The 12,519-nt window shown below is 46.9% G+C and overlaps 1 pseudogene across 1 annotated transcript; it reads left to right on the top strand.

Annotated features, from left to right (window-relative positions):
* Positions 1-11,110: 11,110 nt before the first annotated feature.
* Positions 11,111-12,088, top strand: LOC103259195 (annotated as a pseudogene). Its single transcript, XR_504222.1, has 2 exons — positions 11,111-11,719; positions 11,830-12,088. The product of XR_504222.1 is annotated as a 40S ribosomal protein S3a-like (transcript).
* The last annotated feature ends 431 nt before the right edge of the window (positions 12,089-12,519 follow it).

Consider the following 12,519-nt stretch of genomic DNA (forward strand, 5'->3'; position numbering starts at 1 on the left):
GGCTGAGCCACCGAGCCCAGCCTCCAAATGTTAACTCTCCCTGTGTTAGAACTTCTGACATGAAGACTATTCTAATTGCTCTGGCTGACACTTAATATGGGGAAACCAAGGTACCCAGAGGTTAAAGGGCAATCTTAACAGCACACAACGGAATAGATCAGAGAGCACTGTGATTGACCCGCTTGTTCTCACCTGGCAAAGTAAAACACCGTTCTTAGTGTCAAGGCCCATTGGTGTATCTATCTGTATGCCTGCCTGTTTGTCTTAACATCCTTTGACATAGGAATCCAAGTCCCTGATATTAAAAGAAAAAAAAAGAACTATTAAAATAGAGTCGTTTGCTGACAGCAGTGGTCTTTTGCTTTTAAAAACAAAAAAAAATCTGTGAGCCAGGCTCTGTGGCTCAGCCTGTAATCCCTTGCTTGGGGAGGCTGAGGTGAATGGATTGCCTGAGCCCGCGGGTTCGAGACTCGCCTGGGCAACTTGGTGAGCCCTCATTTCTACAATAAATTTTTAAAAATTAGCTGGACATGGTAGCACATGCCTGTAGTTCCAGCTACTTGGAAGGCTGAGGCAGAAGGATTGTCGGAGCCCAGCAGGTTGAGGCTGCGGTGGCCGGGAGCAGCCACTGCACTCTAGTCTGGGCAACAGAATGAGACTCCAACTCAAAAAAAAAAAAAAAAATCTGTGGTATATTCAAACTTCCTGGTCCACAACCATTTCCAAGACAGCTGTAACTCAAGTCCTACCATAGTTTCTGACACATGATAGGGCACTCAGTGAATACTTGTGGAATGAATGAAGCAAGTCTTCACACAGTGTGTTCAAAACTGTTCTTGATGAGGAAGAAGTATCATCAGTGCTCTTTTTCCCAAAGGAGGAAAATAAGACAAGAAAGGGTCCTGCAGCTCGAGGCTGTCAGGCGTTCCACACCAATGGCCCTCTCCAAGCCCTGGGCACAGCTTCCCCCACTAGCCGCAGTCTCCCTCAAGCTATCACGGCCCACGGCACACTCACACTCTCCCTATTCCCTGTCTTCCCTCTCCTGCCCCAGGCCAGGCAGCCAAAAGCTGTGTGGTTCTTCATGCCAAAAGCATTTCCAGGAGCTGGTGTTAGAACCCTCAAAAGTCTGTGGGCTGGGGCAGCGTGTAAGCAGGTATGAGCACAGTTTTCTGGGAACCCCTCAGGCGAGCACATGCATCCTCGCAGACCTTAGCCACCAGAAGTCTGTCAGACACTCTTTTTTAAAAAAATGTGTTCTGGGCCCAAGAATCAGCCAAAGGACTAGAAATGGACAACAGGCACAAAGGCCCACACTTCTGGGCTCCGGCTTCATCGATTTAAAATATCAACTCTGGGATGTCACCCGTTTCTTCCCAGACAGGATGTGTTATCCAGTCTACAAGATATAGCAGATTAGGAAAGCCAGAAAGGACTGACATGTCCATTCCAAGTAGACTCTCTGGGGTAGCCAATCTAGAGACTGAAAACATTTCTCTTTCATTTATTGTTCAGCTTTTATTGAAAGGGAAAGTCCCCAAGTGGAATGGAGAGCGTTCGGGTCGTTTTAAGGGCATTCTTCCTTTCTGTGACACCGTGAGTCTGCTCTCCTGCTCTCCATTTTTCCAAGCTCTAGAGAGAAACTCCGCTTGCCAACACTTGAGTGATTTCACCTCTAGCGTTTCCATGGCAATGCACATTCCCGCACAGACTGGAGAAAAGGTGCAGCTCCAGGAGACTATGAAGATGAACCAAGCCTGCAGTCTCTGGGCCTGGGAGGGCTCTCCCACAGGAGCTGGGCTGCAGAGGGCACTGGGTCCTCACAGCCCCTGCCCCTGGGTGGCCTGAGATGGACTTCCTTACCTACGAGAGGACAGGTCTACTCCTGGAATCCTCGGCTGCCAGAGGCTCCTGGGACCAGGGAGAGGAGGAACACGCTGTCCAGGAAATGTGCACCAAGCATCTCCCATGGTCCAGGCTCCAAGCAGGGTCTGTCCTGGACAACACAGGGTCTTCTTGGGCTCTGGATTCTATGGGGCCATGGCCTTTCTCCTGGCCTCGCCTAAATCAGGTCACCTACAGGCTGCCATTACCTTGTTCAAACTTGGCTATAAAACAAAAGCAAGAAAACTGATAATTTCTCAAGAAGATAAGGCACCCCTGCTACCCAGTGAGCACTGCAGCCTAAGGTAGGGTGTGGGGCATAGACCCCCCCTATTCACGCTCCCTCAGGCAATAATCATGATAAAGCTGCCATGTAGTGAGCCCTTAGTATGTGCCAAAATTGCAATAAATGCATTATATACATTCCCCCACTTAATCGTCATAATGAAACAACCCTATGTGGCAGGTGGTATTATTATCTCCATTTCACAGATGAAGAAATTGTGAGACTCAGAGAAGTTAATTAACATGCCAAAGGTCACCCAGCTGTTTAGCAGTAAAGTCAGGATTTGAATTCAAGCAGTTTCTTACCTTTTTTTTTTTTTTTTTTGGTTTAATTTGGAATCATGTTTTATTATCTGTTCTGCCAATATCTGCCTTTTTTAATTTTTTATTTGGAAGATCCGGGGTACAATTCAGGGTTAGTTATATAAATGTTCATTATGCAGGTGCCCTTGTGGATAAGGTGTGCCCCCCATTCCCCTGGCAGTTTCCCACTACTGTCAATCTGACCCCACCCCATCCCCCAGCAGTTTCCCACTACTGTCAATCCCGCCCACCCCTACCCCTGGCAGGTTCCCACTACTGCCAACCCCTTTCTTATAGTATGATGATAATTGTTCAAGGTCTGCTTATGAGTGGTACTCGGTTCTTTGTTATATAGCCTTATATGGGGCATGTCCCCAGGCCTCTATGTTTAGGGCTAGGATCATCCTAAACCCAAAATGGACAATGATACACTGATTCTTAGAAGTCACATCTGTTTGGGATTCCTCAATCCACAATTACAATCTATCACTTCTGCTCCTTCAGTGTCTTCTATGTGCCATAGGCTTTTTATACTTAATGTGATCTGCGCAAGAGTCTTACGAGATAGGTGTTAATACTCCCATGTTTCATTTGTGAAAACTGAGACCCTGGTAGGTAAAGTTTGCCTGAAGTGTCAGAAGCTAGTTACGAGCCTATTTCTGGCTCCAAAGCCAGGGCTTCTCCACCTGCTGCATTTTTCACGTGATCTCATTTAATCTACTCTCACCAGGTCCAAAGTTGGGTGACCAGCTTTCCAACTCTGGGGAAAATCCAGCCTAAGTAGGATGAGGACACAGAAGCCAAGACTACTCCCCTTTTACTGCTGCCTGCCTGGTCACACGAAGCACTCTCCTAGTCTTAAATGTATCTCCATCTCAGCCTGGTTATTCTTTCTCCTCTTTCACCAGCTGCAACTGAATACCAGCTGAGCACAGACCCTGTACCAGGCACCAGGGTCTCGGAGTGAAATGTCCAGCCCCTGTGTTCTCCCTCAGCACCAGTCCCTGCAGATGGCCCTGACATGCGGAGTCTCGTTGAATTCTCACAGTAACACCGTGAGGCAGATCCCGTGATCTCACTCACTTAATCAGCCAGGAAACGGGTGCTCAGCACGGCTGATCAATCAGTCCAAAGGTCACACAGCAAACGAGAGGTGAAGCCAGGACGGGAACCCCAGGCAGCAAATCAGGCCAGCCTGATTCTGAAGACAGAGGCCTGTGACCTGCTGGGCTTTGCTTTGCTGCCAGGGCCACGGGCTGTGTACGTGCTGGGAAGGGAGTAATTCAGCCGGGGGCTTCAGGGGGAAGGTCAATGGAGAAGGAGACTGTGGTGCAGAAGATACAAGAGGCAACTGCCGCAGGGATTCTTCATCAGCAGTCCAGAGGCTCCCCTGGGTTAGTGGAGAACCCTCAGGATTCCACAAACCACCCGAAATGAGACCAAAAAATAAGTCCCTAGGTGGAACTGTTCCTTTTTCTGGGCTGAATTACCATCATTTTCTCAGATTCTCGAAAGAGTTTCTGTTCCTCCAAAATAGATTAAGGACCCCTAGCTTCAGTTGGTGCACTTGATCTGAGGGGCAGATGAGAGAAGAGAGCTGTCCCTTTGACAAGCGCATTGTGGGAATCCAGCCTCACAAGGGATTGACATCAGCACGCCAAGAATGCCGTGCTGTTCCATCAAGCACAAGCCTTTCTCCATCCGTCGCCTAGACCTCCTCTTGCGGATGCATCCTGGACAGGAGAGAGAGAAGAAGAGAAGCATCGCTCTGCTCAGGAAGAAACCCTTCCCCGCTCCGCTTGGTATCAGCATCTGCAGCTTGGACAGTCCTTTCTTGGACTCTCAGATTTCCTAAAAAGACCAGTGTGCTTCCTTGGCCCTCTCCCCCTAGTTGTGCTGCAATTCAAGCAACATGCCTCCCGTTCTGTGCTTCCAAGTCAGATTCATTCAGAAAGGCTTGTGCCTGAAGCACTTGGCGTAACACGAGACTAATCTGGATGATGCCCACTGTGAAGATGGACAAGTTAAGGCCTTTCAGGGTTACACAGTCTGGGAAGATGTATCGGCACCGCCACCGCCTCCTCTGCAGAGCCGATCTCCAAGGCAGGGTCTCACCAATAACAGCATGGAACACGCCAGGCTCCCAGGAGGGCAGGGTCAAACTGCTTAGCTGGGAGAATCAAAGAATTTTCAAGATGATTCTTTCTGAACTGTGTCCTGCTCACTGCCTGTGTACACATTTACAAGGCCAGTCATCCAATTAGCACATGCCAGCATCTAGCTCCCCAGGGCTAAAAGGAAACAGGCAGGGTGAGATCAAACTCTAGCCCTGCTACTGCAGGATAGATATCCAGAGGCATCTGGACGTCGTGGGAGGAGGAAAAATGATCCCGCTGCAGGCAGCTGACAGTGCCACCGTAAGCCCAGCGACTGCAGCAAAGGTGGGGACTTGATACTATTCCATCAGGACATCATTACTACACCCCTACTCTGGGCCTGGCAGTGAGCCAGGCCCCAGGGAGTCAGAGATGAAAGACAGTCTTGCTTCTGAACAAGCTCACAGTCTAGCAGGAAATGCAGCCTGGTTTTAAAAAAAGGCAATTATAACACAGTAAGATAAGGGCCGTGATCAAGTGAAGCGTAAGGGACTATGACAGCACAGGAGGGGTGCCTCGCTCAGCTGGGGAAGGGTCAGGGAAGGCTTCCTGAAGGAGGTGACACACGCACCAATTCTTTTTTTTTTTAATCATTGTAAACTTATGTGTTTCTCTTTTTTTTAATTTTAGATTCAGAAGGTATACTTGCATGTTGGTTACATGGACATATTGTACGGTGATGAGGCTTGGGTCTCAGGTAGTCTAGTCCCCAGATAATGAACACTGTGCCCCATAGGTAGTTTCTGAAGCCTGACGCCCTTCCCACCTTCTGCCTCCCCCTTATTGGTGTCCACAGTGTCTATTATTTCCATCTTTGTGGCCGTTTCACTCCCACGTATGAGTGAGAGCGTGCGGTGTTTGGTTTTCTGTTTCTGAGTCAGTTCACTTAGGCTGGTGATGTCCAGCTCCATCCACGTTGCTGCAAAGGATATGATTGTATCCTTTTTTATGGCTGCTTAGTATTCTATGGTGTATATATACCACATTTTCACTATCCACCGATCGACTGATGGGCATCTAGGATGATGCCACATCTTGGCAATTGTGAATTGGGCTGCAATGACCATGTGGGTGCAGGTGTCTTTTTCATATAACGACCTCTGTTTCTTAGGGTAGATGCTTAGTAGTGGGAATGCTCGATCAAATGGTACACCAACTTTTAGTTATCTGAGAAATCTCCAGGTTGCTTTCCATGGAGGTTGTACTAATTTACACTCCCACCAATGGCATATAAGTGTTCCCCGTTCTCCACACCCAGGCCAGCATCTATTGTTTTTTGATTTTTTAAGAATGGCCATTCTGACTGGCTTAAGGTGGGATCTTATTGTGGTTTTCATTTGCATTCCCCTGATTATGAATGATGTTGAGCATTTTTCATATATTTATTGACCATGTATACGTCTACGGCCATACCACCCTGAATGCATCCGATCTGGTCTTAGCTCTGATTCTTGAAGATCAATCAGGGCCTCGCAGAGGAAGACTTGTGTTAAGCAGGCTAGTTACTCAGTGTGGTTGGAGCAGGAGATCAGGGGAGGACTGGAGGACAAAGCTGGAGCTAGAGATGTGGATGATTTCCTAAGCCACGGCACCCTTTAGCAGGCATCACCTGAAGAGTCTGTTCAACAAATTGCTGGACCTCACCCCCAAAGCTTCTCATTGAGTCGGTGTGGGGTGGGGTCTAAAAACTTGCATTTCTGACAAATTCAGGCATGATGCTGGTGCTGATGGTCCAGGGACCACACTTTTGAGAGCCACTTCCCAAAACCACCTTGAAATGTTTGCATTTGTCTTGAGAAGCTATTAGAAGAGGTTGGTCAGGGGAAAGATGCCACATTTGTATTTTAAAATCACTCTGACAACGGGTTCAAGGATAGACTGAAGGGGATGGAAAGACAGAAAGACTAGTCAGAAGGAAGCTTCCATGATCCAGACTAGAGAAAAGACAGCCCCAGCAGACCACGGAGACAGCTGTCATATAAGAGATCTCAGGGGATCCGGGGATTGACTATGGGTGGCCGGGCAACAGAGGAGCCAAGAACAGGACCAAGGTTTCTGGCTCAGAGAATTAGCCCACAGTTATCCACCATCCCCTTAGCAGAAAATACGGGAGGACTATTTTTTGGTCAGAGGATAAGGTCTTAGGGTTGATGAGTTCTGTTTTGCACACGTTAAGTTTGAAGTGCTTCCAAGACATCCAGATGGAGATATCAGTAAAGCAGAGAAACACAGACTTGAAGACTGGGGAGATATATGACTGAGAAAGAGATTTGTAAGTCACCAGTGTTGCAGACAGTTAATGACATGGAGGAGAAGAAGGTGATGGCCTAAGAACAAAAGGAATGTTGAAGAGAAAAGAACCCCTAGACCAATGCCTTTGGAACGCCATCATTTAAGATGCCAGCAAAAAGTAACAGCAATAAATGATGACAAGGAAGGTGTCGTTTAGGTCTTACAGGAAATAGACACTGAGGCAGAATTAGGAGAGCAAAAGGCTTTCTGGGGAGCAACACCCGCGAGAAGAAAAAGAAAGGAGGATTGAGCAGGAATAGTGGTCCACCACGATGCAGGTCTGACAAAGCCTCCACCACCCAACAAGGAGCTCCAGGGCAAAGACTCCTACTGCAGAGAAATGACTGGGCCCTTCCACCACTGCCTTGTACCATCATTGGATGGGACCACGTGAGAAACACAAGACCAAGGCCCAAAGGCGAAGGGAATCCCAAAGAAGCCTCGGTTAGAGAGACAGTCAGTCCTTTCTCAGAGGGAAAATGAACACGGCATTCCCATGATTGTCCCTAGAGATGCCAAAAAACCAAAGGAGGAGCTGTTGAAGAGGGAGTCGTGCGCAATTTCTGAAGCCTCCCAGCAGAAGATACATCACATGAGCGTCCATTAGATGAACCCTCAGTGAGACGAGCTCTGTCACAAAGAGGCAGCCACAAGGGAGGCCTGAAATCCCAGATTGGGAGATTCCTGGGAGGTGGGGATGTAGAGAGGGCAGGTGTCAACCATTCCTTCAGGAAGTTTTGTGGAGAAGAGAAAGAGGGTGCCTGCTGAAAGAATTCATGGGTTAAAGGGAGATGGATGGAGCAGGATGAGAGGAGGGGAAAGGTTGGGGACACTAGGACAGCTCTTGCTAACATCTCATGGCTCTCCTTCCCACCTAGATCCACCAGGTTATAGACAGGATGGTGAGCAGGGGTGGGAGCTGGGAGCAACACTGGGTCCTGAGAGGGAAACGGTAAAAATCTCACCTCACAGAAAGGCTCGGACCACACTGAGATTGATCCATGCTCAAGGCATTTTCCTCATGTCCCACCTTCATTCCCTGAAGGTCTCACTGAGCAGGGCAATCATAAGTCATTGTCTTAATAGCTTTATTAGGAAGGGAAAAAGCATTAAGAACCAGCTTAATGAAGCCAGGGCTCAGAAGGGAGCAAGCAGTGTACTCGTCATATCACTACCCTCGGCCCCGTGGGAGTCCACCAGAAAATGCTCAGTCTTCAAGACTGGGGCGATTAAACTCGGACTGAAGTAACAAGAGCCATAAACATGTTGTGGGCTTATTTTCTTCCTTAAAGGCTTTATAATAAGAACAAGCGTCTCACAGTAACGTGTCATCATGGGGCAAATAGAGTCAGGTTAGAGTGAGTGCCCGAAGCCTTCCTGCTCTCAAATCTCTGCCTTGATCAATAAAAGATCACAACAAGGCAGCATAGAGCTTAATTATTTACTATTTCTGTGCTTTCGTATAAGAGAAACTTTCAAAAGAAACCAAACTGCCTGCTCAGTGCCATATGGAGTCAATATCCTGTGCTCTACGAGGTGTTAATGAATTAATTAATCAACTAATGGCAATGGAAGTCTTTGGAGACCATGGATGTTCATCTCCCAAAGGGAACACTTTTCACTTACGTTTGCGATCATTTTAAATCATTCTTTCCTGAAAATCTTGGATAATTTCTTAGCCAAGCATTCTTTAGATTGCACATATTTTAAGTGCCGATGACGTTGAGAATGTTATTCTATTCTGTTGTTCATTTCAGTTGCACTTTAGAAAACCAATTCTCAATTGTCTGTGGAAATAAGAGAAGAAAACGGAAGAGGCTGAGGAGGAAGGAAGAAGCTCCTCCTGGAGAGGCCACAGAGGAAGGAGCAGCGCCTCTTGGAGAGGCCACGAAGGAAGGAAGCTACTCCCCTCAGAGAGTCCACGGAGGAAGGAGCAGTGCCTCTTGTCCCCAGAGGAAGGAAGCAGCTCTGCTTGGAGAGACCACGAAGCAAGGAAGCAGCTTCTCTCGGAAATCTACAGAGGAAGGATACAGCTCCTCCTGGAGAGTCCACAGAAGATGGAGTGGTACCTCTTGGAGAGTCCATGGAGGAAGGAGCCAACTCTTCTTGGCCAATCAGGTGCAACAACTTCCCTCGGCCGAGACATTGTGCTCTGCCTTCTCCCTGACTTCTTTTTCCCCTCGAGGGGGAGCACCAAAGATCAGTGACATCTTGGGGAAATCCAGAAACGGAAGGAAAAGGGGAGGAAAGCCACACCCAAATATTCCATCAACTAAATTCTGAATACTCCATGTAATATTAATAATAGCCCAAAGCAAGAAGGATAGTCTAAGATCTTCCCGATAGCAGCAAAAGACACATAGCAAGGTAGTTACTAGCAAGGAAGGAGAAATGAGTGCTTGCTTTTCAGGAAGAAAGGTGGGCTGGAACTTGCTATCAAGGGAAACTACGAAACCTGGCTGGAAGACTTTTTAAAATAAGAAACCATGACAGCACACTGGGCGAGATGCAGGCCAACTGGAGGCACAGAGACAGCTTGACAGATTTTACAAGGTTCTCAACACTTTCAGGAGCATCGAGGAAAGAAGAGATTAACCCGATGGGAAGAGGACGTGTCTAGAAGCAGACATGAGGGTAAGCGAAGTAGGTGAGGTAAGAGAAGGCTATGAGGGTCTTCCCCCTGGCCAGATGCCAACTGGAGGGGGCCCGGGGGTGTCTGAAATTTCACTATGTTCCTTTTAAAGCCAGGTTTTATAGAATGTTTACAAAGCTAAATTCTGGTCCAAGCTGGGATTGGAATAATCGCCAAGCCCTTTTATCAAGCCTGTGTCAGTGGTTGAGCCATAAACAGGTGGTACAAGCAGCTGAAATGTAATGAGCATCTCCAGCTCTGCTGCCTGACAGGAGTGGGGAGCCAGTGAAGCCGAAAGGCAGGTGCTGGACACAAGCTGTCTGGAAAATGACAGGATGAGGTTCATGCCGGGCCAGCCCAACACAACAAAGGTTCTCATTCTCTTTCCCACCCCCCGCCCCCCGTGGCTATTTTGGAGATAAACAGGAAATTAGAAGGGCAAGGGGGTTTTCAGCTGCCAGGACTGAGAGATGTGCTCTTGGCATTACAAATGGAATTTGGAATGCATTTTTTCACTAAAAAAACATTAATCTAGATGATGATTGAGACCCACCAGGAGGTCAGGGTGAATGTAAAAACAGCCAGCTCTGGGGCAGGAGGCACCACAGGGTCTGGTTTTACCACATGCATGCTGTGTGTCCTTGGGCAAGTAACCTAACCTATCTGAGCTTTGATTGTCTTTGACGTAGAAAAAGTGAGGATTAAATCACTGAATTAACATATATGGAGACTGGCTTAATGAGCCTGGAACATCGGAAATGCTCAGTAAGCGTTAACTGTATGGATATGAGAGCAAATGACAAGGTTTCAGAATATTATGGATCGTGTGGGCAGCTACAGTTCATACTTGGAAGTCGACCACCATTGTTTCTGTAAGAAAAAGCATTCTGAGTGCAAGAAGCCCACTTTTTAAGAAAGTTATACTTCCAAATTAATTTACAAATTGGGCACTGTCTGTTCTTGCTTTATGGCATCTTTGCAGATCTAAAATCACTTGATACATTTAAGAACATAAAATGTATTATGTATAACGTGGTTGCTCATAAAATTATCATGTTTGATATATTTAGAGATGTGAGGACAAGGAAAGAAAAGAAACTCAGAAATACATGGGGGATTTATCTTCCTGTTTTTCCAGTTTGAGGAGGAAAAAGTAAAAGGTTCCAGGAAATAAAATGTCTTGAAGTCTACCCATATACATACAGTGACCTAAGTCCCCTCTCTCGGGCAAACTGTGTCAGCCGAAAGAGGAATCCTGCAATGTGAGACACTGTGCTCCCACCCAGAGGGCCAAATGGGAAAGCTGGTGAAAATGGGCCACCATGGAGTGCCCTGCCAAAGAGCCTAGGTCCTTGGCATGCCTCGGAAATGTCCTGAATGTCTTACTCCACCCTAAAGGAAGACTGGACCTGGCATTTATCAGTTTGCCACTTTAAAGGTGTTCCTGACCGGGTATGGTGGCTTGCACCTATAATCCCAGCACTTTGAGAGGTTGACGCAGGAGGATTGCTCGAGGCCAGGAGTTCAAGACCAGTCTGGGCAACATAGTGAGACCATCATGTCTCTAGAAAAAAAAAATTCAGACTTTCTGAGCGTCACCACGGCGGTAGGCGAGAACAAGCTCCTTACGAAAGGGTGGCAAAAAGGGAGCCAAGAAGAAAGTGACTGATCCATTTTCTAAGAAAGATTGGTATGATGTGAAAGCAGCTGCTATGTTCAGTATAAGAAATGTTGGCAAAACGCCGGTCACCAGGATGCAAGAAACCAAAATTGCATCCGGTGGCCTCAAGTGTCATGTGTTTGAATGCCAGTCTGCAGAATGATGAAGTTGCACTTAGAAAATTCAAGTGGATCACTGAAGATGCTCAGGGCAAAAACTTCCATGTCATGGACCTGAACAGGGACAAAATGTGCTCCATGGTCAAAAAATGGCAGACCATGACCGAAGCTCATGTTGATATCAAGACTACCGATGGTTATTTGCTTCATCTGTCCTGGTTTTACTAAAAAATGCAACAATCAGATACAGAAGACCTCTTACACTCAGCACCAACAGGTCCACCAGATCTGGAAGAAGATGATATTTGAAATCATGACCCAAGAGCTGCAGAGAAATGACTTAAAAGAAGTGGTCGATAAATTGGTTCCGGACAGCATCAGAAAAGACATAGAAAGACATAGAAAAAGGCCTGTCAATCTATTTATCTTCCTTTAAAGTGGCAAACTGATAAATGCCAGATCCAGTCTTCCTTTAGGGTGGAGCAGGACATTCATGACATTTCCAAGGCATGCCAAGGACCAAGACATCTTCATGATGTCTTTGTTAGAAAAGTAAGAATGCTGAAGAAACCCAGGTTTGAATCAGAAAAGCTCATGGAGCTACATGGTGAAGGTAGTAGTTCTGGAAAAGCTACTGGGGACGAGACAGGTACTAAGGTTGAACAAGCTGATGGACATGAACCACCAGTTCGGGAATCTGTTTAACATTCAGTCTTTTAAGAGTGACAAATAAAAAGTCCTATTTGTGAACAAAAAAAAGAAGAAGAAGAAGAAGAAAAATTAGCTGGGCATGGTGACATGCACCTGTCATCCCAGCTACTCGGGAGTCTGAAGCAGAAGGATCACCTGAACCCAGGAGGTCAAGATGGTGGTGAGCTGTGATAATGTCACTGCACTCCAGACTCGGCAACAGAGTGAGACCCCAACTCAATCAATCGATCACGTTCCTTTCTGAGCCATCTAGGAGGTTTCAAAGAAGGTATGCAGAAATTCTGTTCTGTGCCTGTCCACAGAGAAAGCCCACCATTGTGGGATCCTGGTGGATGCTTGAGCTTGCGAGTGCCAACCATCTACTAGGAAAAAAGATTTCTTAAGGAAGGGCAAGATGAGGAGAGGAGGAAAGGGAAGGCAAGGAAGGTGACTATATATGTCAGTTTGGCATCCTCCCAGCCACAGGAAATAAAAAAC

The sequence above is a fragment of the Carlito syrichta genome, unplaced genomic scaffold (assembly GCF_000164805.1).
Source record: "Carlito syrichta isolate Samal-C Ts95f unplaced genomic scaffold, Tarsius_syrichta-2.0.1 Scaffold302562, whole genome shotgun sequence".
In the NCBI taxonomy this organism is placed as follows: Eukaryota; Metazoa; Chordata; class Mammalia; order Primates; family Tarsiidae; genus Carlito; species Carlito syrichta.